General features: G+C 43.5%; 1 protein-coding gene across 3 annotated transcripts in view; it reads right to left on the bottom strand.

Moving 5' to 3' along the window:
• The window catches only part of TRPC7 (transient receptor potential cation channel subfamily C member 7), a 148,854-nt gene that overhangs the window by 77,393 nt on the left and 48,412 nt on the right, over positions 1-23,049 (bottom strand). The window lies entirely within an intron of this gene.

The raw sequence follows: 23,049 nt of genomic DNA, 5'->3' as shown, positions 1-23,049 counted from the left end.
ATTAAGTAACTTGCCTATAAACACAAAGGTGATTATTGCAGAGTATGGACTTGTAGCCAAAGACAATGTTTTGAACTATTATCCTGTATTTCCACAGGGTAGATTCCAAACAGGCAGACATGCCAAAGCATGAGGATCCACAGTTATTTCTCCAAGCTTACAGAGGCCAGGGGACCTCATAATTCAAGTTGCTAAAACTCTTATCTCTCTGTGCTTCTGCCTGTGGGATCGCAAAGTCCCAGTAGAGATGAAATATCAGGAATACGCAATGGGAAAGGCTTGAAGCCAGTTTCCTCGACAACTTCATCTTGCTAAAGGGAGTGAGTCATCGTGCTAAAGATGAACTCCTGGGCTCGCTCTCCTGCGTGCAGACAAGAGTAGCAGCAACTGATTCAGCTGTCGCGCAGCTGCCTGGTCACCACTCTTCAAGGACAGGTTAATGTGGCGGTCACCCAGGTCTACATTAACAGCCTTGAAATGAAAAGGCTCCAGCCAAAAACTTGCTTTGCTGAAGGTCCTTCTAGGATCTTTGGCTTCTTGCCAAATCTCACCTGATGATGATACTTCACTAGGAAAAGCTGTAGTTTCAGATAATTCTTTGAGCCTAGGATATTCATAATATTCCCAAGTTGGATCCATTACTCTTGTCCTTTAGGTGCAAGGTCATAAGGTGTACACAGGCTCTGAAGTCAGCCTGCCTGGCTGCCAGTCTTGGTTTTACCATTGATAATTAAAGACAGGGTGGATTCAGTTTTCAGGCCTCTGTTTCTCCATTTATAAGCATGACTAACTCAAAGCAGTTTTCAAGGCTTCAGAAAAAGCAGTCCTACATTTTGGTTCAATGGTTTAATGGCAACCCACTTCAGTATTCTTGCCTGGAAATTCCATGAACAGTGGAGCCTGGTGGGCTACAGTCCATGGGATTGCAAAGAGTCAGACATGACTGAGCAACTAACATATACCATACTGGTTTTTTGTTATTGGTGTTGGTATAATACTGTATTTCTGTAATAAAAGTCAGACATGTAAATCATTATAATCTTAAGCCCTGTCTGAAGAGTTGTGTCATGCATTAAAGTTTTTAATAAATCAAAAGTATGCTCACTTACAGAGTTTTCATCTCTATATTTTTAAATGGCTCTTAATGAGAGAAAGAAATTCAATTGTCTGTAAAAACAAAGTTTTCTTGCAAGAATAATTCTACCTTCAGTTCAAAGATTTTATCAAATAGGAGAACGTACATTCAAAGGTGATGGTGGCAGTTTAGTCACTCAGTCATGTCCGACCCTTTGTGACCCCATGGACTGCAGCATGCCAAGCTTCCCTGTCCTTCACTATCTCCCAGAGTTTGCTCATACTCATGTCCATTGAGTTGATGATGCCATCCAGCCATCTCACGTTGCCCCCTTTTCCTCCTGCCCTCAGTCTTTCCCAGCATCCAGGTCTTTTCCAGTGAGTCAGCTCTTCTCATCAGGTGGCCAAAGAATTGGAGCTTCAGCCTCAGAATCAATCTTTCCAGTGAATATTCAGGGCTGATTTTCTTTAGTATTGACTGGCTTTATATCTTTGCAGTCCAAGGGACTCTCAAGAGTCTTCTCCAACACTACAGTTTGAAAGCATCAGTTCTTCAGTGCTCAGCCTTTATGGTCCAACTCTCACATCTGTATGTGACTACTGGAAAAACCATAGCTTTGGCTGTATGGACCTTTGTAGGCAAAGTGATGTCTCTGTTTTAATACGCTGTCTAGGTTTGTCGTAGTTTTCCTTCCAAGGAGCAAGTGTCTTTTAATTTCATGGCTGCAGTCACCATCCCTAGTGATTTTGGAGCCCAAGAAAATAAAGTTTGTCACTATTTCCATTGTTTCCCCATCCATTTTCCCTGAAGTTATGAGACCAGATGCCATGGTCTTAGTTTTTTGAATGTTGAATTTTAAGGTCAGCTTTTTCACTCTCTTCTTTCACCTTCAAGAGGTTGTTTAATTCCTCTTTGCTTTCTGCCATTAAAGTGGTGTCATCTGCATATCTGAGGTTATTGATATTTTTCCTGGAAATTTCGATTCCAGGAGAAATATCATCCAAAGGTATTGATATTGATATAGGAAATCAACATTTATATTTAACTAAGCAGAAGAAGGCAAAGATAGACCAGAAATGCTTTCTTGAAATATAAAACACAGCTTTCAGTCAATAAAAAATTATAGTCCTAGGTTGATGGAGCTAGTAGTAAGTGGTAAGGTGAAGTGATCCTACATTTTTCAAGAAGATTTTCTTCTCCGATTATCAAAAGTATTAGGTCAGTTGCAGATGAAGGAATCAGAGGCAGATGTCTTGAGTTTACCTGTAACTTTTTTGTCTGATTCCCAAATTTCCAGGGTTCTCTTGCAGAGAAATGTGCATATAACTCTGCAGTGATTTATTTGATACACTTTACTTTTTAAAGTCACACTTTGCATTTTACTCTTATGTAATTATTTAAAAATAAGCACTCAAAGTTAATTTCTCCTCTATGAATATATTGCTGATATATGTGTAACATGTATTTTGCCCATATATTTGTTTTACTTGATACTTTTATTTATATGTAGTTTTATTTTTGAAACATACTTAGGATTTTATCACTTTTTTAAATTTAAAATTTTGAATTCTCAACACTGACAAAACATTTGGGTTACCAGTATTTTGATGATAATGAGAAATGCTGAAATAATGACATAGCCATTGGTTCGAGAATTAGAAATAGCATGTTTGTAACCCCCATGTTCCAGATGTTGGCAGCTGGTGAGTGCAAACCTAGCCGCAATAGTAGGCATGCTTGCATCTAACCACCAGACAGATAGTAAGTGCTGACTGATCCACGCACCAAGCATTTTCAGGCATGGAGAACACAACAGTGAGCAGTATGGTCAAGGCCTTTGCCTTTGGAGAACTTGTTAATTCCCATTTCTTTAGCTACAGTGAAATCTGTGGCCCTTTCAAGCTAGATGGCAGGGTTTTTTTTTTTATGGTCACCTCTTCCTGTGTACTTCTGTTGGATTCAAGTATTCTACACAAGCCACTCTGCCTGTCACTAAGTGTGTCCTGAACTGTCCCTCGGTGACTGGTCCAGTGCACGGCGCTGCGGCCCTGGGCCTCTGTAGCCCTGCTCTGGCTGCCCCACCAGCAGCCCTCTGGGCTCTTGTTCTGCTCGCATGGACACCTCCTGGCTGGTCCCTGCCTCTGAAGAGTGAGTCTGTCCTGCTGTTCTCTGCTCTGCTCTCAGGGGCTCACTTTTTCCTGTAGTTCTGCTGCCAGGCTCCCACAGGGTGGTGGGTGCTAAATGCTTGGGACCTGGGATATCTCCTTCTCAGGTGAGGCACCTGCTTTCTCAGCAGAGAAAGATCTCCATTTTTTGACCTCAGACATGGCTGTCTCTTCTCATCTTTTCTAAGGTCAGCACTCCAGCAGAGTCTTTGAAAAGTGATGCCTGAGGTGAAGTAATGTCTTCCGTTGGTCTGTAGTTTGTTCTTCTTGGGATTCAGGCCTGCATGACTCTGCTTCTGATGACTCTGAGGTGGAGGATTCTTTCATTCATCTGTGTTTGTGCTTAGTCGTGTCCAAGTCTTTGCGACCCCATGGACTGCAGCCCGCCAGGCTCCTCCATCCATAGAACTCACCAGGCAAGAATAATCAAGTGGGTTGCCATTTCCTTCTCCAGGGGGTCTTCCCCATCCAGGGTTTGAACTTGGATCTTCTGTGTCTCCTGCATTGCAGGCAGAGTCCTTACCCACTGAGCCATCCAGAAAGAAGTGGAGGATTACTTGTTATATTTCTTTTCATCTCCATTTGACTTTGAATTAGCCTTCTGAAAGCTGGATGGAGAGAGGTGTTAAATCCTGAGTCAGTACTCCTTGCTCCCTACACACAGCTCATCTTGGCTTGTGGGGAGGCCAAGGCAGATCCAAGGACCACCATCTGCTGAGCCCTGATCCCCTGCTTATCCCTCACACCCAGTCTTGCCCAGACTTCTCCCTTCTAGGAATTTTTTTCTCAGACTTTCCTTAAAAATTAACTTTATTTTCTACTCTTCCACCTTCTAGCACCAACTTGACCAGCAAAGTTAAACCCTGTGTAGACATTCTTCAGATTCTTTTTCATGTGGTTCTAGGCCCTATGCAAACAACAGGGTGTGTCTGTTATGAGCACCCCTCTCCCCAACAACCACCATAATTTTTCCCATCTAGAGCATACATTAAACTTTTAAAGGGTGTCTCCTAATCTCATGTGTCATACTGCTTATTTCTACCTTCTGATACTTTAAAGGACATTCATGCATAGACAGAGAGCCTGGCACATACCTTTGCTAGATAATTAGTCAATGTTGGTTTCTTTTCTCTTGGTGCCTGCTGTCACCCAAGACTTCCAGCCTTGCTGCTTTCACTTTGCTCAAAAATGTGGATATTCATCACACCCCTAACACTGGGAAACATGCGGCATTTATTTCTGGCAGAAGCACAGTCTAGATAGGCAGGTGACTGCTGGCTCTCTGTTCTTAGCTGTCACTGATTCAGTTATCAGTGCAAAGTTCCCCTTAGTGAGAGGCATGAATATTCAGCAACAAATGCACAGGTCCCCTTGACACATGTGCTTGGTATTTGAAGAGGCAGTGGTCTCCTTTGTCATTCAGGGGCTCATGATATATATAGAAAATTTCTTGATGGGTTGAGTTAATTTTGGTCATACTGGTTTTTATCATGCTCCGACAAATAAAATGTCTCTTTAACTATGTTCATATTCTTCAGAAATGGAAACTGAGTCTCATAAATTATTGTGATCTATTTAAGATCATATCTGCGTATACATAAATTTATGTTCATCCATTCATCCATCCTTCCATTCATCCAGAAAATACCTACTGAGCCAGATACTAGGAACACACAGTTTGCAAATAATGTCTCCCAATATTGTTCTCATGACTCTCAATGTCTACATCAGGAAATAGGTTAGCAGGAAATTCAGTGTAGTTCAATCAGTGCCATAACAGGGTTAGCCCTTAATACCATGAAATAGCAGAGAAGAGGCACCCAACCCAGGAGGGGATGTGAAAAGATAATGAAAAAAGGCTTCCTGGAGGAATGATTCTTGAGCGGAGCCATGAAGGCTATAACCAGGCCACTGAGAGGGCCAGGAAGAGCATGCTAGGGAGAAGTAGCTGCAAAGAGATTGGGCTTGAGGGTTAGATAGATCTTAGAGCTCAATTTTACCTCTGAACTGAATCTGTTTCATCTGTAAATGGGGATGACAGTATTGATGGTTTAAACTGAATGAATGTATTCAAAACACTTGACATGGTGAAGGGGACAGATTAAGCACTTACCAAAATACTGTTGTCGTTATTAGTATTAGTGATGCCTTAGTGCATGTAGTGTCAGGAGAGGTGTAGGCATCCCAGGGTGAATGGACCATTGGGGAGTGATGGGAAATGGGTGCTCCTGAAGGGGTCTTGCATCATACTAAGATGGAAACTAAAAATGACTTGGAAAAGCAGAGTACCTTGGGAGCTAGAGAGAGTTGTACTAGACTTTCACTATTAGGTATTTGGGGCCAGTCGCCCATAGTGCAGATTGGATGTACACACACACTTGCCCCACTTCTGCCCCTGCTGGCCTCTCATTTACCAAAGAGCAAAAACAGCATCATTTAAATTACATCATCAGACAGTCTCAGAAGGCTCCGGGGCACCTGATTCATGGAACCTGCCAAGTAGACAATGATAATTTATTGCAGTGTCCAGGATTCATTCTGCAGCCTCTTCAAATGTTAATGATCAATAATGTAATTATGATGGGGAAAGTTCCTGGGCCAGTTGTGGGTTTAATTTAATTTACAAAGCCATCTGGAGCTATGCAGGAGACTTTTTACATTTCTTCCATGCCAGATTTGAATAACTTCGAGTCACTGTAATGTCAAATGTATAGCAAAGGCAATAGCCCTAAGCTCTGAGGGTTAGAAAGGGAGCCCATGCCTTGGGTAAAAGGATAGGAAGGGACTGAGTCGTAAGCAGAGGAAAGTCTCTGCTCAGGGTGGTTATGGAAGACTTTGGTGTGTTTCAGGAAGAATGAGACTGCCAGTGGGCTGGATCACAGTGAACCAAGAAGAGAGCGGCAGGATGTGAAGTCGGCAAGAACAGATTATCAGAAGTCTGATAGACATGGAAAGAAATGTGATGCCTTTCTAAGCAGCGTGGGCACCACTGGTCTGGCCTCTTGTTCAGCTGAGGAAGCTCAGTTCTGAGCAGAAATCCATCCTCTCGAGCCAAATAATGCCCCTTCCTTGCTCTTGGAGAGATGGGAGAGGAGAGGTTACAGAATCCACCATCATTCTCAAACACTCTGACTCATACCCAGATCACTGAGCTGTTGGACAAGAGCTCCCTCCTTGGTCCTCACTCTTCTCTGCCTTGATGCTTATGCTACCCTCCCATCCTTCTCTGAGGAGGAAGCATCCAGTCTAATCTCAGCTGGCTCTCACCTCTGTTCTTGATCTTCCATGTGGCTCCCCGACCATCTGAAGCCTGGCTCCTGAACCCTACTGAAATGGCTGTCTCAGAATTTCTTCTGACTGTCAGATCCACGAGTCTATTCTATGTCTTCCTTCCCTCTGACGGTTCTGTAACTTGGGTGCTGCCTGCTGAACCATAAATGCCTTCTCCCTTAACCCACTCTGTACCACTGGGTGTCTGAATAACCTGCCTGGGAGAGGAGCCTGTCTTGTTTTGTTTGCTAAAGGCTCATCACAGGAGAATGAATAGTGGTTTGCCTTCTGTCTCCTGTGGATGTGGCCAGGAAGGCTCTGGAAGAGACAGGTAGTCCTGGCTCAGGAGGAAGTTCAGTTTCTGGGGGCTTTAGGAATGGTTCTGAAGCTCCTATGCTGACCTTTTTCTCAGAACAAGGACCAGTGGAGGGGAGGGGAGGGTACCTGGTGGTGAAGAAACAATTCCTGAGTCCAGGAGAGGAGAGTGGGCTTTGGGAATTTTCTGTGGGGTGTAGATATCAGAGTCTGCATGAACTGTCTGCACTGGGGGCAAAATCACACCCAAATAGGGACAATCAGAGTGCTATGCGTACTGGCCCAGGCCAAGGGGCTTCTTTACGGGAGTTCAGGAGAGCGTTCTGGCACCAGTCTGGCCTAGCAATCTTGCTTTACTGGAACCTCCATGAAGGCAGAGATTCTTGTCTGTTTTGTTTTTATTATTGCATTCCCAGTACTGGCTATAGTATCCAGGATACAGTGCTCAGAAAACAAAGTGTTGAATGAATAAGATTGAGCCACAGCTTGTGGGCAGATGGAGGTGGTCAGTGGGTGTTAGGGGTTTCAGGAGTGTCCACACAAAGAAGGGCACAGACCAAGAGCCCTCTTTGGGTACACAGATAAGTCTTCAGGACTGTGACATGACACAGAGGAGGATGCCCTGGACTGACTGAGGCAGGATCTCCTGGCAACATGGGTAGGAGACGTGTTTATGCTCGGTTGCTAAGTGGGGTCTGACTCTTTGTGACCCCATGGACTGTAGCCCACCAGGCTCCTCTGTTCATGGCATTTCCCAGGGGAGAACACTGGAGTGGGTTGCTATTTCCTTCCCCAGGGGATCTTCCCAATGCGGGATTGAACCCCAGTCTCCTGCGTCTCCTTCATTGGTAGGATTGGGATTCTTCATTCTTCATTGGGATTCTTTACCTCTGAGCCACCTGGGAAGCCCCAGTAGGAGACACTGGCTTAGATTTGTCATGTTTTAGAAAAATTTAAAAGTGATAAAAGCCAATATTTATTGAGCACTTATGAGGTACCAAACATTTTAAAATGATTAATATTCACAATAATCCTATGACATAGATATAATGATTAGCTTTCTTTTTTCCTTCAAATGAGGAAAGAGGCATGAGAGAGGCTAAGTGACTCGTCTGAGATCACACGGCCAGGATGTGAAACACTTAGGCACTCTCACTCCAGAGCTTCATCTGTACCAAGTAGCAGTTAAGATGAGAGAGTCATGAAGCAAATTCATACTGGTTAAGCGTGTTTCTTTACTAATTACATATTTAACATTGTTTATACATACATGTATAATGTGTAACATTTTAATAATATAATAATTCTGTTGGAACAGATTATAGTTAGATAACTTTTTTTTTCTAGTAATTGTATATAACAACTTGGAGTGAGCTGTGTCTTGCCTGCCAACCAGGTAATATGCAGCCAGTTCCTCACTACTAGTACCTGCTACAGATCAGAGTAACTCCTGAAAGATAACATTTGTAAAGTGCTAGTGGCCCACATTTATCTGATGCTTACTGTGTGCTGGAAATTTGTAAGCAAGTATTATTACCCTGCTTTACAGATGAAGGAAAATCAAGCTTAAGTGATTTGACCAGGCTCACCCCAGCTGTCTCATGCTGCAGCTCATGACTCTTAACTACTACCCCACACAAAATATTATTTCAATGTCATGTGGAAAGGTCTGGTTTTCAGTGCATTGATTATCTGAGAGGGAGTCAGTTATTTCAGGAGGAAGTCTTTAGCAACCACGTAACATATCCTTTGGGATACGTGTGTACTGTTTATGAGTATACAGTTATAATAGAACATGACGTGTCTGTATGTGTATAGGTCACCCACCCTGATGTCAGTTTTCTCTGGGAAGTGGTTTATTATCAGCTAAAGACCTATAACTAGTGCTAATGGATTTGGTTGTTGGAACTTTGTTTTTATAAATCCTCCCTAATGGGTCTTCATTTTACTGAATTTCAGCCTGATGGTCACTAAAAGCAGCTTCTGAATGAGCAAACATTAAAAAATTTCCTTTTTGCCCATTGAATGAGGGTCCTTCCTTAGAAAATTAAGTGTTATTGTGCATCCCATGAAAATAATCTGGGGAAACTGGATGGGAAGGGGTAGCTGAGGATCTGGAGAGAGGGTGAGTATTCCTGGAGATCCTGGCTGTGTTAGCTTATGTAGCCAGACCCCTCCTCCAGTTTCTCGTGCTGCTCTGCCTTCATGCACAGAACGTGTGGACTTGAGCAAGGGTGTCTGGTTCTTTGGGTTTACTGTCTCCCTTTGTCTTCTTCTTTGGGGAACCCATTCACAGCCTCCTAGGCCAAGAGAGCTGGTCTTAGTCCTGGAGGGTCCCAGCACATTGTGGTAGTTTACAGCACAGGTTTGGGACCAGGTGTGTAAGTTGAACTCCCTGCCTGCTGCTTACCAGCTGCCTAATTTTCAGTGACTTGTTATCCCTCTCTGGGCCTTGTTTCCTTCGTCATTAAAATAGGGGAAAGATGATGAGACCGCTCTGAGGATGCAGCATGCAAATGGTGAGCGGGAACAGGACTGGCACTCAGTGCGAGAGCGTGTCTCTAAGCTGTTCTGCATGCCTTCTTTCCGAGCATCTCCTCTCCTTACCTTCTGGGTCCCGGTTCTTCTTTCCTTGCCCTCTGCCCAGTCCACCCTCCATCCATGTGGGCTCTGAGCTTTTCCATCCTTCTTCAGAATCCTCCAAGCTCCTAAAGAGCCTCCAGATCCATCCCTCACCTAGATGAAGTCTCTGTTAGGGCAACTTAGAATCCGAGTAAAGCAATTTATCCTTTGGTAGGCTCCTACAGAAGCTTCTAGGCTGAGCTTGTGCCATGGATTACAAAGTCCTGTTTTTTACCTCCAAAGTTAACAGTTGTACAGATTCCATCTTTATTGATCATAGCTACTGCCTTGTTATATTTAGGCCCTCATCAGCTCCCCTGGAATGCCTGGACTCCTCCTGAAGCATCTTAGCTAGTCCTTGTTCTTGTATAAACATCATCGTGCTCCTAGAACTATCTTATGGAAGCAAGGCTACCTACAGTCCTGACATACCACTGACTTGGCCACAAATGTGTAAAACGTTCTCTATTGCTCAGGAGCCATCCACATCAATACGGAAAAGATCAAGGGTTCAGTATGGAAATACTGAAGGATATTGGTGGTGTGGTGTAATGAGTGGCTGTGCACAGGGGGAATTCAAATGCTCATCTGCCTAGTGATCACAGGAATAAATTTTAAAATTTGCACAAGATAGTACTTTACATCTCTTAGAGGAAAAATCCTAATGATACTTAATGCTTACAAAGTATCGATGAAGCCAGTTTAGTTGTAGAATATTGTTGACATTGAAAAATGGTGTAGCCCTCTGGGAAAATAATTTTGCAGTGTGTTTCGCAAATATCTGTGACACAATAGCCTCACTGTCAGAAACCCAATTCTCAGAAATAACAGAAAAGAAGGAAGGAAAGTGATGTATATGGAGAAGAAATATATATGGATATTATTGTAAGTATAGAGTAAATATATATATATTTACTATAAATAAATATATATATCCATAAATATGTGGGGTAAAATATAAATATATAAAAAGTGAATGTTTATTAATAGAGAAGATTGAAACAATGATATATCAATCTCATGCTGACATAAACATGATAATTAAATAAAAAATAGAAAATATTTATTTTCTAATGCTAGGTAAATTCAATCACAAGATTATTTACCCTATAGCTGTAAGTATGTAAATACATGCCTACTCTGGCAAAGAATGGGAAAGATGTAAACAAATAAAAGCAATTGATATATGGGGCATGTAACTGTAGACTATTCTTTTCCTTTCAAATACTCTTCTTATTGTTAAAATGCTGTTTGTATAATAAGTAAAATTGTGAAGGCAAACTGCGTAGACAACTCAAGGATCCCCTTTCCGTTACAGAATGAAGGCTGTGCATTTCAGCACGACTTCTTCACAGCCCATCAGAGGTGGCCCTGCTTCCCCAGTGGGTTGTACTTCCTTCAACTCCTAACCTCCCCCACCCCAGCCCCGGCTCTGGTCCCCTCTACCACAGCCTCTCTTCCCCTGTGCCCTTACCCGACCACCTCTGATTGTGCAGACATCCTCACAGTTTTATCCTCTGCTCCACTGTGTTCTCCATCTGGAATCCCTCTGACACACCTTCCTAGGTCTGACTAAGCATCTGTCTCCTCTGCCTCTGTGAGGATTTCCCATAACACTTTTGGCCTGAATGAATCTTTCCTTTTCTCGTTAGATAAAGGACTGGACTCAGAAGTGTGGAGCCCTTGAGGATGTAAGCTTCTGATGACAGGACTGGGGTCTTAGCTTTTTAATGTCTACAGATTTAGCTGATAATAGGTGTCACGTGAGGCTCACAAGTCTGCCTTGTGAGTTCAGGAAGAGCTAACACCTTACCAGAGAAGGGAGCAAGCAAAGCAGTCAGATGATGATATATCTGGTGGTTTTATTATGGAACACTAAGTATAAAAAGATTAATTGATTTGTAATTTCTTCAGGATGCAGCTTGCTGGCCAAATTACTATTAACTGTATTAATCAAACAATGGTATTTTGTACTTAAATGACCTTTCTTTCTTTTCATTTTTAAATAAAATAAGGCCATCAGTCATGCTGTTGAGTTGCCATGGACTCTGTGCCCGTAGTTGCGGGAGTTTAGGAAGGAGACAAGTAATGCCTAATGTGTAGCAGGTCATCATGGGCTCATTTCCTGTTCATCTCAGTTTATTTCTCAAGAGAATCCTGAGAATTTCCTCAACAGCTTTTAGGAATGTATCTCACCTTAAACATGGGGTTTTGCTATATTTGAGAAAACTAAAAACTGGAGGAAAACTCATTCAGTAAATCACTTATTTAGTAAATATTTTTGAGAATATTCTACTTGCCTGGGTCTGCTCTAGGCTAGGAATGCAGTGGAGAGCTGCCACCATAGAGCTTACTGTGGTGAGGGAAATTGACAGTAAACAAGTAAATAAGTGACGAATGATATTTACTCTAAGAGAGGGCATGGAGATGGAGAGTGACTGATGAGAGAGGGAGTCACGTGGCAACACGCCTGCAGGGCTCTTCAGTGAGGCTCCACTGAGACCACACCTCCGCTTAGCTGCTCCTGCCTCAGACTGCTTCTGCCCTTCCTTGCAGGCTTCTCACTCACTTGCACAAGGACCCTTGTCTCCAGCTCTGCTTCTGGGAGTGATGCTTATTAGACTGAGAACTCCCTGGAGGCAGGGACTGTGCCTTTCTTGCTCACTTTTAGATGGAATATTTAAGTGGGGACTGATGAGATCTATTTCAGAAAGTTCTCTGACTGTTGCTCGTGTGTGTTGGTGAGGAGAAGGTGGGGTTTGCTAAGGGCAGAGGCAGGTGGTCAGCTGGAGGCTGCTGTAGTAATCCAGACAAGATAGGACTAAAGCTTGGATTATATAAATCAAAGCATCTCTATTAAGCAAAGATTTTTATTCACAATTATACTCACAAAACTCCCCTTCCATCAAGAAATTTGCAAGTGACCTTAGGCAGCTGAATGTTAATAAAAGAGTAATGCATTATGGTATATAATGGGAGGAATATATAACAGATCAAATGCTCATTAAGACTCTGAATCCATATATGAGCATTTAGTACAGAAATAATGAGACACAAAGGTGGAGTTGGTCTTGAGCTTAATTATTTGAGTTAATTACAGGCCCTTGGGTGGGGGGAGGTGGTGCCTAATTTCTAAGATCTATTAGACTCTGGGATAAAAGTGACAGTTTGAAAATGGCTTTTGTCCTTTCCACAAGACAAGCTGGTTAGTAAATGCATCTGGTTTGCATCTATTTCTTGGAGGCAGTGGGGATTTATATTCCTTCCTTGAGTGCTCCTCAAATTCCTCTCTTCTTGTTAGCCTCTAAATCAGAATGTAATAAATAATCAGCTTCTGAATACCTTAACAGATGCAGTTCACGATGGGTATAAGGAAAAGGCCCATAAGCTAAGGTTACATGGCACCGAGAAGAAGAAAAATGCTTAAAAGGATTATCCTTTCATGCAAATATTTATATATTCAAAGAAGTGAACAAAAGGCAGCAAAATAGCCAAAAAGACAGTAGTTTCTTGTCTGATTGTGTGGACTTGGAGGAACTGAAATCTCTTTTGCAAATGTGCAGTAGTATTTGCTGTCTAGAGAAAGCTGAGTGAGAGATCGCAGCAGGCCCGAGGAAGGGCAGAGAGGACGCATTGGGTGCTCTGCTTGTCCCTCTCAAAGCTGAGCCAGGCACGGTGTAGGGGCAGGTCAGAAACTCAGGCCAGGGAGCAGAGGAGTACTCCTCAGACCCAGTCTGGAACTCTTCAGTGATCTGAGCTCCCCTATGAGGACAGAGGCCCCACTGCCTTTCCCTGACATGCGGCGCCACCCTGAAGCCACCCACCACTCTTCTCCATCCCTGAGACTGCCAGGCCATGAACCACTGTGAGGGCTTCTCTGCAGAGTCAGAGCTCTTTTCCAGAGTTACAAACAAACCCAGAAGGGACACAGGCGAGCAGTGGAGGGAATGGGATGATGGCCCCATGCTCTCAGGCCCGCCTGGAACATCAGCTGAATTCTGTTGTATGGACTTTTGATCACGAGAGGAATTACAGATGTCTGGAGTGCAGTAAGACCTGTGTCTTCATGTTCACTCCCATCTGTCTATTCATCTGCTCACCGCAGAGCCCGCACAGTATTATGTGCAGAGGGAGAACTAGTTCTCTGTCTTCAGAGACCAAGATGATTGAGGAGAGGTCCCACCCACCAGGAACTCAGTCTTTACAAAATTTAGAATCATTAGAGAGTCTTTCAAAAAACGCAATCCCTGGGCTCCCACCCAGGAGAACTGGATTAGAAGCTCTGTGGCTGGGACACTGACATTGATGTTTTTTTGCAAAGTAGCCAGGTGGTTCCTTTGTGCAGCTAAGTAGGAGAACTTGGTTTGTTCCAGAGAGATACACTGCATTTGATTTTGACCTCTTTGGTCTACAAATGCCGTGCATCCTTGGAGAACTGCAGTTCCTGTCCTCAGTGGTTTACAGTGAAGGGGTTATAGCCTTGATCCCCAAAACCATCCCAGAGATTCTCAACAGGGAATGATTTTGTCTCCATGCCTTCCCCCAGGGATTTTAGAGACCATGTCTTAGAGACAATTTTAGTTGACACAACTTGCGAGGAGCGTGCTACTGGCACCTAGTAGGTAGAGGCCAGGGATGTTGCTAAATATCCTGGAATACACAAGACAGTGCCCATGGTGAAGAATCGTCTGGCCCCAAATGTCAATAGTGCTGAGGTTGAGAAAAACTGGTTTTGTCCTAAGGATAGGTTCTGCTTGTAAGAACAACATGGCATATAGTTTCTATTAGCTAACATTATGTACTGTGTTCTAAGTATATTCAGTTCAGTTCAGTTCGGTCACTCAGTCGTGTCTGACTCTGTGACCCCATGGACTGCAGCACACTAGGCTTCCCTGTCCATCACCAACTCCCAGAGCTTGCTCAAACTCAAGTCCATTGAGTCAGTGATGCCATCCAGCCATCATATCCTCTGTTGTCCCCTTCTCCTCCAGCCTTCAATCTTCCCCAGCATCAGGGTCTTTTCCAATGAGTCAGTTCTTTGCATCAGGTGGCCCAAGTATTGGAGTTTTAGCTTCAGTATCAGTCCTTCCAGTGAATATTCAGGACTGATTTCCTTTAGGATTGACTGGCTTGTTCTCCTGGCAGTCCAAGGGACTCTCAAGTCTTCTCCAGTTCAAAAGCATCAATTCTTCAGTACTCAGCTTTCTTTATAGTCCAGCTCTCACATCCATACATGACTAGTGGAAAACCATAGTTTTGACTAAGTGGAGCTTTGTTGGCAAAGTAATGTCTCTGCTTTTTAACATGCTGTCCAGGCTGTCATAGCTTTTCTTCCAAGCAAGCGTCTTTTCATTTCATGGCTGCAGCCACCATCTACAGTGATTTTGGAGCCCTCCAAAGTAAAGCTATATTGGTAAACATAGATTATTATTTAATAGGTACTGTTGTTTGTTCCCATTGTACAGAATAGAAAACTGAGCCCCAGAGATCTAAAGCCACCTGTGTGGTAAATGAAGGACTTGGGATTTGCAGTCCCACATATGTGGCCAGGTTTTCAGCCACAATAGTAAACTGCTGCCCAACAGCACTTATTTTTCTTCTCTTGAGAGTTTTTCCAGGAAGAAAAGGGATACACACATACTTGCATTAGTCCTTCTTAAGGTTGCTGCTTGAGAAAAACAAAACTACTTTTCCAAGGCCAAAGACAGCCCCTGTGAGCCAAGAGATGAATGGAGGTTGGTCGTTTTTGCGCCATGTGACCAGGCTAGCACCTGCAAAGTGCTGCGAAGAATCCCCAGAGAGGACGCTGATTGATGTTTTCTATACCAGTGGATTCTAATAGCGTTTGACAGCTCTTGGGCATCCTGCAGCACAGTCTGGGGTGGTGTCTGACCAGCCAGACTGTGTTTGTGACAGTTCTGGTCTTCTTAACTCTGAGCATCTGTTCACAATGATGCCTCAGCAGGAAAACACAGTGGGGGAAAGTCTGCTCAGAGCATTTGAGTGTCTGATTGGCCTCTCAGACGTCCTTTAGAAAACCCTGGTGTCCACACATTCCCTGTGCTCTCTGCAGACGGAGGAAACAACTCTGAACCTCAGTAGAGGTCAGCTGCCCTCTCTGGTGTCCCTGCCAGTGGTCACCACACTAGGGGGAGGGGTTTCAGTCAGTTGTGCGTCTGCTGCTGGGCCCCATGGTCTCTCCCAGCACAGATTTAGGCCAGGAGGCTCTTGAGGGTTGGAGGAGCATCCGCCCTATCCACGGGGCTCCTGCCAGCCAGCTGATTAAGTACCTTGGAGTTACTAATGCCACATATTTAGTAAGTGGTGGATGTGAGCAGGTACACTCCTGGCCACTATAAATCGCTACGCAACAGTTTCTGTCATCTTCTCATGGGATTCTTTCCAGGTGGAACAATGGGCCAACTTATGGCTCGACTGTCAAATGTGCACAAGATGGTGAATTTTTGAAGAAAGAAGCAAAAGGGACTTCTGTGGTTGTTAGAGGCCTGGCCCAGCTTTAGACAGGGCGGTGATGTGGGTGGGATGTTCCCCCACGCCTCTCCCCTCTGAGCTCGCCCCACCCACCTTGGAGGTCTCTGAGGGAGCCTGCGTGCTGTGCCCTGTGGGCGCATTTTGTGTCCTTCTGGGCTCCATGTCCATGAAAGAATCTTGAAGTTCACAGCAGGGAACTGAGGTTCATGGAGGACATTGACTTCACACATTTCCATTTTTTTGTAGAGATTTTTCATTTTTTTTTAAGACTACAGGCTGTTGCCAAAGAATTTATAATCTCTAATGCTGGCTGGACTGTTGGCTCTGTTGTTCAGCTCTCTCTCTCTCATCTCCTACAGAATTTTCCCCAGACTTTTCTTAAGACACTTTTTTTCAGTGTGGACCATTTTCTGCAGTCTTTATTGAATTTGTTAAGGTATTGCTTCTGTTTTATGTTTTTTGGTTTTTTGGCTATGAGGCATATGAGATCTTAGCTGCCCGAGCAGGGATTGAACCCACACCCTCTGCATTGGAAGACCACTGGACTACCAGAGAATTCCCTTCTCAAACCTTAAAATATTTTTTTTCTTTTTTCAGGCTGCATTCTACTTCAGAGGGTGATTCTGCTCCCTGTTTACAGAGATGAAGATGCTCTTCATATGAATTTCCTCAAATTTTTTCCTGTTGGTTGTCTTTAGTGCTATTTACCAAATAGCTCCTTTATTTTTCTCTTTTCAAATGCATGACTATTTCAAATGAGGACTATTTAATGCTTTCTGGCCCTGCTTATGGCAGCATGGGTTATGTGACTAATTGTTGTCTATGAGTTGTAAGCAGAAGCACCGTGTGTCCCTTCCAGGTGGAAGTGTTTAATTGCTGATATGAGACCCTCCAGGGCTGGATTTCCCTTTGGCAGGGTGGAAATATTTGAGGTGGTGGCTAGTCTATCATTTTCGATTCCTGAATGAATTCCTCTGAATTCTATTGCAAGGTGGAAATAGGATGAGTGATTATTTTGTCGCTGTTCAGTCACTCAGTCATGTCTGACTCTTTGCGACCCCATGGACTGCAGTATGCCAGGCTTCCCTGTCCTTCACCAACTCCCGGAGCTTGCTCAAACTCATGTCCATTGAGTTGGTGATGCCATCCAAACATCTCATCCTCTGTCACTCCCTTCTCCTCCTGCCTTCAATCCTTCCTAGCATCAGGGTCTTTTCCAGTGAGTTAGTTCTTCGCATCAGGTGGCCAAAGTATTGGAGTTTCAGCTTCAGCATCAGTCCTTTCAATGGATATTCAGGGTTGATTTCCTTTAGGATTGACTGGTTTGATCTCTTTGCTGTCCAGTGATGAGCAATAAATAAATCTTTTTTTTTTTTTTCTGGTTAACAGCCCATACAGCTTTTGTTTTGCTTGTTAACACAGCATAACCTCACCTGCCTTGATTAATAGTCTGTCCCTTTTGCTGAACAATTATGTTGCATCCACACCTACCCTTTCTGCCTTCCAGCATTTCTCAGAGGCTTTCTGTCCTAATCTTTACAACCACCTTGATTAATATCCTCCAGTGGATTCCTACTGTTCCTAAAGAAAGGAACAAAAACGAAATCCTTTTGCATGCTCTGCAAGCCTCTGCCTGGTCTGGTTCCTGTCTGCCTCTCGAGACTCACCCCACTCCCCATTCTTCCTTATGCCTCTGAGTTTGCCACATCCACATTCTTTCAGTTCCTTTTATATGCTGTATTTCTTCTCACCACAGGGCCTTTGTGCATGCTCTGAACAGCTTTGAACACATTCTTTCTGCCAGAAATACCCTCTGCACCTCTGGTTAACTTTTCTCATGAGTTCCTCCAATAAGTCTTTATTGACTTCCCCAATTAGGTTGTGTCTGTCTTTAGAAGTCGTAAAGTCATGTTTCTCTGTTTTGTAACACTATTTCAGTTGGAATATTACAATTTTTTGGTGTGATGTTTTGAGTAATACCTGTCTTCCTCACAATGGTTAGCTTCATGTCAATTCCAGTCACTATACCACATCCTCAGTGATTAGCACAGCATGCTTAATAGTCCCTCAGAGAAAGCTTGTTGACTGCATGAATGAGGATGTGCCATCATACTGTCTAGTTTGGTAACCACTGGCCGCAATTGCCTATTGAAATTTTAATTAATGAATGAAAAATTAAGAATTCTGTTTCATAATTACATTAACCACATTTCAAGCGAAGTAGCCATATGTGGTAGTGGCTACCATATTAGACAATAGGAAACAAAACATTTCCATCATCATAGAAAATTCTGTAGGCTAGCGCTGGCAGGATAAGGTCCAAGTGCTTGTGCATGGCATGTAATACCCTCGAGGATCTGCTTCTGACAAGCTTTCCAGTTTGTTTCTTTCCCACAGTAGTACAGCCTCAGTCACATCCTCCTATAAACATGTTTCTTTCCTAAATGTGCCATTTTTTCCTAGGCGTCTGTGGCTTTTTAACTTTAACCTCTCTCTACCTAAATTGCCATCCCATCCCATCCAGCACCTCTCATTCTTTAAGCCCCACCTTGAGTATGTCCACTTCTGGGAAACTTCTCCTGATATCCAGACTGAGCTGGTCAGTGCTTCCTCTGACCCCCCCTGCCACCCCCTTTTTAATCCTGTGTACCTTGCTCAGACAGGATGGAGATGCTTTGTTCACACATCTCTGTCCATTGCTACTGTGTACCCCTCAAGGGAAAGGCTTGGGGCTTCTCAGTCTCTCCAGTGCTGAACTCAGAGCTGGTAACGTGGTAGACAGCAGTAAATGCTAATGAAATGATGAGTGAGCCAGTGGATGCAGATCCCAGGGGATCTTATTTCCTTAGTATAATATGCTGTGTGAAGCAAAAGGGAACAGTGTTACTAAGTGGGGCTAGTGAGGGTTCCACCTGCAGTCTTCTCCATCTCCCATGGTCCTATCCTAGGTCTTTATTTTATGTGATACTAGATTTCTGGGCTAAGAATCATCTAGGAGCTTGGCAGAGTCCAGTGGGGGGCTACCTCTGAAATTCTGGGATCTGGAAGCTCAGCTGAGTGGAGCTACTTCTAGAGGAGAGTGGGTGGGTCTCATAAGTTGGAAGGACCATGATTACATCCTCCAAATCAAGCCTTGTGTCAAGAGGCTAGAACTGAGGGCCACCTGGAAGTCTGAAAAAGGTAACTGCTATGAACTCTACTTTGTTCAGTTAGCTGAGTACAGAGGCTGTTGCTTTTATGGTTATAGCATATCTATCTGTACCTTACCCACTGCACTGACAGCTCCTTAAGGGCAAGATTGTGTCTTCCTTTCCTCAGGGTCCTTGGCAGGCTAATCAGTGGCTATAGAGCTCATAGACTGGGGCTAAAACAACTTGTCAGGTTAAATGAACCACCCTTATTGGTGATATTGCCTAATAATAGACATGCTTTCTGCAATGACACTAATATAATTTTGGACAAAATATTCATGTACTTCTATTTTTTTTTTTTTTTTGTGGTAGCAGTCTTTTGCTTAATTATGTCCAAGGGGGCCTGCATCTCTTCTGCAGGTGGAGCTAACGTCTCTCTTCTGCATAGTAAGACCTTCTGGGTCTCTTGTCTCACTCTCCATGGGCGCTTTGAGCCGGGAAGACCCACGCCTACAAAGTTCTTAGAGTGAATGGAGATTTAGCTGATCCGCATCAAGGCAGACCTGAAGTCAGGAAGAAAAGAGATGACACAGGGGGAAGAGAGGAAAAGAGCATGCCTGTAAGACTAGAAATGAAGTGATAAAGAGGAGAGATGGGTGGGGCATGGGAGCGAAGGGCCCAGCTGTGAGTCTTCAGCTGGACATGTTAAAAGGAGCACCAAGGGCTGTGGCTCAGTCTCTGTGACCAGTCACTCAGCAGTGACCACGTGCCAGACCATGGGCTTTCCTTACGGATTTGGCGTGGGCCCAACTGGACCTGAGTGGATTCAGAGACTGATTAGTTCCTTCCAGTTGGTGAGGCTCAAAGTCCCTAAGCATTTATTTAGAGTTGCTCTGCAGAGGGAGAGGAGAGCCTTTAAGAAGGACGTTTATGCATAGTTCCCTGGGGACAAAGATAGACATGGAGGAGACAGCCAGATCGACTGTGGGGAGAAGATGAGGCCTGTCTGTATGGCGCGTATGTATACTGCATAACCTAAGTGACCCCATTAATTAGTGGTTGGACAGTGATCAACCTATAAGGGTACCCACTTAGCCACTTCTCCAACACTGCCTTTCTAACACAGTGGGGATGCTGAGTCCCTCTATTAAGGCAGAAGTCATGGAGAACAACCATATCCTCACAAGGCCTTTTGGTCTTTGGGAGAGGAGTTTTAGGCTATAGGGATGATGTCCTTCCCCAGGGGGACATTTCTAGCATTCTAGAGGATAGAATGGGCTTCCCTAGTGGTTCAGACAGTAAAGCGTCTGCCTGCAATGCTGGAGACCTGGGTTTGATCCCTGGATTGGGAAGATCCCCTGGTGAAGGAAATGACAACCTACTCCAGCACTCTTGCCTGGAAAATACCATGGACAGAGGAGCCTGGTAGACTACTGTCCATGGGGTCGCAAAGAGTCAGGGAGATAACAAAGGACAAGCTAGAGGGTGTTTCTGGGGATAAAAGAACCCCTCCAGTTCCAAAGAAGGGAGAGCGTTGCTGAATGACAATGATGACACTTCCCTGAGGAGCTGTGGAGACCTTTTCAGTTTGCAGAGCATTTCCTGTTGTATCAGTTCCTTTGAAAGTTCATAGAAAATCCTGTGAAGCAAAAGCTTATACACCTATTTTTCAGAATGGGAATGAGGCCCAAAGAACTCCAAGGACTTATCCAAGACTGTGTGGCCATTAAATGTAAGGATCATGCTAGAAATCTCCTGACACTCTCTTCATCCTTCTTTCCTAAGTGGTCCCTTGTGTCATGGTGGGATAATTGTCTTTATCTCATGGAGGCTGATGTTATGGCTGAGGCAGCCAGGGGACCAGACATTAGGGTGATGCCTGAGAAGAGGCTAACATTCAGAGGAAGGATGTAATCTGGGGCGCAGTACCAGCCATAGAGCAGCACCCATGCCACTCAGATTTATGCATTTCATAAACATTGAGGCTGTTGCATGGAAAACCAGTCTTACCAGACGCTCCATGAGAAAGAGAGTATTGCGGTCCAGAAATACATATTGCACTCTTCTATCACAGTAGCAGTGCACAATCAAGGCTCTATAATGTCTTTAAGCAAAGAAATCTCTTTGACTCTGTGTAACTCAAGGTCTCTAAATTTATTTGAATGTAAAGCTTTTTTTTTTTTTTAAGGTCAGACCTATTAGCAGCTCATGGAACTGCCAAGAATAACTAGTTTGTTTTAATCACTGAATTAATGGTTTGATTTGATATATGGCAAGTCCTAGGACTTTTTTTTTATGGTTTTATATTCTAGCCTGAAGACTCATATATATGTCAGGTGTAAATAGGCCTTGGTGCTGGTCGTTTCATAATTCAAAGACCCAGGGTTAGACTGTGCCCATGCAAGCATGCTGAAGTTCATAAATTAAAAATGAAATCTCATTACAATATTAATACGATTTTAAAATATTAGGTATTTTTGCTGGTAATTCACGATAGAATAAATGTCAAGGAAAACTCTGAGTCAGACTAGGTAGCATGATGGCATATGTGATTTGAGAGAATTTACCTATTGGAGATTTTTGAAGGGAGCAAGGTTGACATTTTATGCAGGTCATTTTATTTATCGTCTCCCTACCTATGGATTGCAGTAGACTCTTGACATTCATGATAGGTGTTTCTTGAGACCTCTATGACTCTCCTGATATTACTAGAATAAATAATCTCCCTCACAAAACCTTTTTATTCTGAACAAAACTGTCCCGTTTATAGTGTTTCACTTTTTCTTCTCATTCATCACCAGGGCCATTTTGTACTTGATAGCTGACAATGAGGAGGAACATTATAGGCTCTGAAGTGGTGGCCATACTCTGGACTAGCTGAAGGATTCACCCTCAGTGACTGGTTTGCTAAGAGGTTTGAATTTATGTTTCAGAAATATGGTGAATGCTTGCATTTCCTGGGCTGTTGGGATTGTTTGTGAAGAGCCCAAACTGTGAACGTTAATCTACAAATATCAAGCATCTCCTTTTCTTTGGGGTGTCACATACATCTTCCCCTTTCATTCTGTGGTAGAAGACAGGATAATACCACAGCTTGGAGAAGAAAGGAAATGCTAGAAACTCAAGGCTTGTTATCACCATAACAAGCAGTCTACAGCAGGGTGTCTCTGAACTCCAAGACTGTGAATATCTCAGCACCTTTGGGAAACGCTTGCTTGCTGTACTTTGGTGAACAGTCTTGGCGAGCCCTTGAGATAAGCTAAGATGTGAGTCCCCCTACACTTGGTCAGCAGGGTTGTACATACTTGAAACTGCAGCCCGACTCTTCCCCTCCCATAGCTCTATGCTTTTGAATATTTATCTAAGGCTACCTTTCCCATGGTTTATCAATTTTATCTTCAGGACTCACAGTCTTTGAAAAAAGAGATTTTTTCCTAGCATTTTTCCTAGAATTTGTGATTATTATTAAAAGGACAGGAAGATTTTTATCATACTTAGAAGTTCTCTCTAGATGAATACCATATACTGTTGTTGAAGAATGGTTCACCCCACACAAATTAAGATAAGCAAACAAGAAGAAAAATGCCAAGAAGCCAATCTGGTGGTATTGGGAATACCCCCAGTAGTCACCCTGTAAAATAGATGGGAAAAAAACAACCCTTAAAGACTGATCAGCCATTTGCTTCTTTGGAAAGCGCAACTGGTACTAAAGCACATGGATCTTTGGAGCTCTGCGGTTTTCATCAGGATGAATGATGTCATCTAATATAAAAGATTCTACAAAATCCAGAATACATCCAGAGTGGAACTATGATTGAGCCTTGCTCCTTAGGACCTCGGTCTGACCAGCCACTGTGGGTGTGAGGGCTCCTGGGTGCCAGTGGCCATTAAAGACACCTTGAGGTTGATTGAGGAGGTAGGACTTACTCTTTTGGAAGTCTAATCATGCTTCCTATTAAAGCCTTTTATAAGCCTTGAG

This window comes from Capra hircus, chromosome 7 (assembly GCF_001704415.2).
Source record: "Capra hircus breed San Clemente chromosome 7, ASM170441v1, whole genome shotgun sequence".
Classification (NCBI taxonomy): Eukaryota; Metazoa; Chordata; class Mammalia; order Artiodactyla; family Bovidae; genus Capra; species Capra hircus.
Note: the sequence above shows the minus strand (reverse complement) of the source record. Positions and strands in the feature narration are given on the sequence as shown.